At 54.8% G+C, this 4,321-nt stretch overlaps 1 protein-coding gene across 1 annotated transcript in view; it reads right to left on the reverse strand.

Moving 5' to 3' along the window:
• Positions 1-853, reverse strand: part of ST3GAL2 (ST3 beta-galactoside alpha-2,3-sialyltransferase 2) — a 34,144-nt gene extending 33,291 nt beyond the window's left edge. The window contains exon 1 of the mRNA XM_081923195.1: positions 592-853. The gene's annotated coding sequence lies outside the window, so the exon portion shown is untranslated. The remainder of the gene's footprint in view (positions 1-591) is intronic.
• Between the last annotated feature and the right edge of the window lie 3,468 nt (positions 854-4,321).

Genomic DNA, 4,321 nt, shown 5'->3' on the forward strand with positions numbered 1-4,321 from the left:
GGTTACAGACCGAACTTTACCGATTTCGGGGCTTGGGAAGACTCCGTGGGGGGGCAGCCGGCAAGAGGCCTGGCCGGAGGCAGCCCCTCTTTCAAGCCAGGAGCTGGAGGGATCCCGGAGGCACAAGCCACCCGGCTCTCCGCGTTGGGGAGCCCCCCTGCCAGAATAGAGATCCCGGCTCTGCTCGGCCTCCCGGCAAAGCCAGGTCGGAACCTGGGACCCCTCACAGGTAGAGCTCCGCTGGGCTGCAGCCGGGCGCGCAGAACCCAAGGCGGCGGCGCCCTCCCGGGTGGGAAAAGCCCCTGAAAGCGCGGCGGCGACCGAGCGCCCCTTTGCCTCGCGGAGCAGGAGAAGCGAGAAGGGAGCAGCAGCAGCCCCCGGCCGGGCCCTCCCTCGGCCTCTGCCACAGCTCAGCAGCCCCTCGCGACGCTGCGGCAGGCAGGCAGGCAGGCGGTCCGCCCCACTGGGCTGCGCTGCGGGCCGGGTCGACTCCCCCAGAGGGCCGGAGAGACAAAGGCGGCGGAAGGAGCTGCTCGCTGCCCAGCCCAGCGCAGGCCTCCTCTTCGTCGTTGTCGTCGTCCTGCCCCTTACCTGCTTCTGCGGCCGGCGCCTGCCGCGGGCCCCATCCATGGTGGGCGTTGGGGGGATTCAGCGGCAGCGGGCGGACTAGCGACACCGGGCCCAGCTCAGCTCAGCCCCGCTTCACCAGGCGGCGGCAGCGGCCTCCTCAGCAGCAGCGGCAGCGTCGTTGTCCTGCCGCGGGGCTCCTGGCTGCTGCCTCCGCAGGCGTCCCGCCGCCCCATCCTCAGCGCCGCTCCGCCGGCCGAGCTGCGCGCGGGAAGGAGGGAGCGAGGCCGGCCGTCGGAGGGGAGAGGAGGAGGGGCGGAGACTCTGCGGAGGGGCGGGGGGCTCCCAGCTGCCTCGGCCCCCGGGGCGGGAAAAAAAGACCGCCTCTTCGGCCTCTCGCCAGCTTCGCCTCGGCGGTGGGAAAGAGGAGGGAGGGGGCTGCCGTTGCCTCTGTGACCGGATGGGCGCCGCTGCGTAGCTAGTCCTAGCCCTGCGGGACGCGTCCCCGGCGCTTTCCGAGATCTCTGCCCCGAGGCATCTAGCAAGGGCACCGGGAGGAGCGCGCGCTCTTTCAGGGCATCGGCGCGCAGCAGGTCTTGTCGCCTCGGATGCGATACCGGTGGCCAAGAAAGCCAGGCTGTGAGCTTCCTTGCAAGGCGGCGTAAACCAACCTCCGAGGAGAGCGGATGGAGATAAGGAAACTGGGGTGCGGGGAGCTCGGTGGTTGTGTTTGCTAAACGGACAGCTCCTCTAAAAGGTGGGGGAGCTTTGAGCCACTATTGGTGAAACTCACCCCCCCCCACCCCGGGGACTGGCTATTTATTGAACTATACTGATTTCTTTGCGAGTAGTTGGATGCGAGGAAGAGCGTTTTCCCGGCACTTTCCTTAACCCAAAACTCTCGATCTTGGGGGTGGGGGTGAATTGGTTTAATGTGCAAAACCTGCAGTAATTGTGAGGCCCGAATTTGCCAGTGCCTGATTGAGTTAGCGACAGTCTACAAGCGTACGGCCTTCATCACGTACTGCCGAACTCAGGTGAAGTTGTTGCAAAGCTGCGTGCTTCCCCAAACGAACAGCAATAAAAAGAATGGTGGGGGGGGGGTGCAAGCAAATCAATGAGCAGGTTGTTGCCTGGAAGCACCCATAGTTGATCTGGGAGTTCTTAAGCAATCAGCAGACTCCCCCCCCCCTCCCCAAGTGCCCACTTTCAGATTGTCCCATCTTATGGAGCAACAGCCAAGCTTGCTGCCACGAGGAGGGATGTCATTCATTACTTGCCTCTCAACTCTTTGGACAGCTCCTCCAGCACATGGTTAGCACAAGAGACTTCCGACACTTGTTTCCCCACGTGCACTAATACATCTCCTGTATTACGTTTCCTGTTTCCAGAGTGGGTTCAAACATCAATTGTTCTTCCCAAGGAACTCTGGGAATTGCAGCTCCGGGGAGGGGAGTTCTCCTAACAACTCCCAGTACCTTTATAACACAACAGTTCCCAGAATTCTTTGTGGGAAGCCATGGTTTTCCAAGTAGTGATGTATGGAAGTGAGAGCTGGACCATAAGGAAGATTGATCGCTGAAGAATTGATGCTTTTGAATTATGGTGCTGGAGGAGACTCTTGAGAGTCCCATGGACTGCAAGAAGATCAAACCTATCCATTCTGAAGGAAATCAGCCCTGAGTGCTCACTGGAAGGACAGATCCTGAAGCTGAGGCTCCAATACTTTGTCCACCTCATGAGAAGAGAAGACTACCTGGAAAAGACCCTGATGTTGGGAAAGATGGAGGGCACAAGGAGAAAGGGGACAACAGAGGACGAGATGGTTGGACAGTGTTCTCGAAGCTACAAACATGAGTTTGACCAAACTGCGGGAGGAAGTGGAAGACAGGAGTGCCTGGCGTGCTCTGGTCCATGGGGTCATGAAGAGTCGGACACGACTAAAGGACTAAACAACAACAATGACCATTTAAAGTAGCAAGATGCTGTTTTAAATGTATAGTGCAGATGGGACCTGAGAATCATAGCCCAGAACCTACACACTCTCACAAGTCCACAGACAGCCTGCTCTGTCCAGAGAAGAGAACCTGATTTGCAAGTAAAAGGTCCCAGGTGCAACTCCTGGTTCAACTCCTTCAGGTAAGGCTGAGAAAGCCTACTGCTTGAAGACTTTTGGGCTGTACTACTCAAGGCACAGGGATGGCTGCCAGGAGGGGAACAGAGCATAACATAAAATTAGAACAAGTACAGTCATAGTGAGGCTTTTTCATACCAGAAAAGTCTTAACCTGTTGAAATTCTGCCTGCCATCCAGCTGTTTGAGGTACAAAAATACCGGTTTCCCCTAGCGCCAACCTAAACCAAAACCTTGGCTGTCATCTTATACTCGCTTACCTGGGAGTAAACCCTCTTAAACGCAAAGAGACTTTCTTTTGAATAGACGTATATTATGGTGCTGCAAGCTGACAATACAGTAAATTCTTAAGGTGTGCCTGGTGTTCAGCTGCAGCACACCAGGAAACGTGCCTAAGATGTTTTAACATTTGCAGAAGGGGCGGGGGAGAGAAGGGCTTTCTCTTTAACATCCGTCTGCACATACTATGTCGTAGTATTTGCAGAAAATGACTTTCTTTAGAGATTACCTGATCTCAGAAGAAGCCTTTTAGGGACCACTTTTCTGAGAAGAAAAATGCATACAGTATTGCTGCCTGGGAGTAAAGGCATTGGAAACGGTGGAGATTCCAAGGGCTAGAAAATGAGGAGGATGTAGGGAAAGCACACTAAATGGGAGGAGGAAACGACTGCTTTTAAGACTATGGGGATTATTTCCCCCTGGTGTCGGAACAACGCGCTCATCGTCATTCATAACTCTGACTTTGCTGATTAGTTAAGAAGAGTGGCAGGCCACAGGCGCGAAAAGCGTTTGGCTCATTTCACTTCACAAAGGCACTCTCATAGTTTGCTTGGAAAGGTACCCTCCTAAATTTCTTTCTCGGAGGTCCAGAGACTTACTTTTTAATATTTAAGTTGTTAAGTTGTGGGTGAACATATCAGATGACACAGCGATTCTTCAGACAGCTCTTGTTTATTCACAGGCCAGAACAGAACTGGACTGAAGGGTTCAGCCAGCCTGCTTATACAGAGCTCCACTACAAAGCAACAGTAGCAACTTTCTGTAACTATCCAATCAGTGAACGTCACTTATTTGCATATGCGGACCTGAGTGAAAACTATCTATGGTATCCCCCTGCTGGCCCAGGGTGAGAACTTCAGTACATAACATAAGTGAAAGCTCAGGGTCTGGGGCATACACCCAAGGGTACCAATGAAGGTCCTAGGGGTTCATTCCTAGTAGGTGAGCATAGGATCCGGCTGAACATCTAGTTGTGAGTTAATGCCTGCTGAACTCGGGGACTTTTCTTCAAGGTAAGGCGCACAGGACCACTGTGCGCGCAAACGCAAGCACACACATATAAAACTTCCAAGGAATTAGCAATGCAAGTTGGTGCTGACTCAAATCCTGCAATATCGCTATCGCCGACGCCGCAGGGGCTGGTTAGGAGGCACCCATGTGAGCGAAGGAGGGCCTGCGCCTTTAAAGAAGGAAGAGCAGCCCGCTCTCCCAGCTCGAAGGATAACGCCTTCTGGGAAGTGTAGTTCTACGGGCAGATGGACCTTCCCCTGTTTGTGAGTGAATGGACTACATTTCCCAGAGTGCAAATCTCGGGGTGGGGTGGGGATCTAGGGGAAAGAGG

Source organism: Podarcis melisellensis (genome assembly GCF_964234715.1).
Source record: "Podarcis melisellensis genome assembly, chromosome: 8".
NCBI lineage: Eukaryota > Metazoa > Chordata > Lepidosauria > Squamata > Lacertidae > Podarcis > Podarcis melisellensis.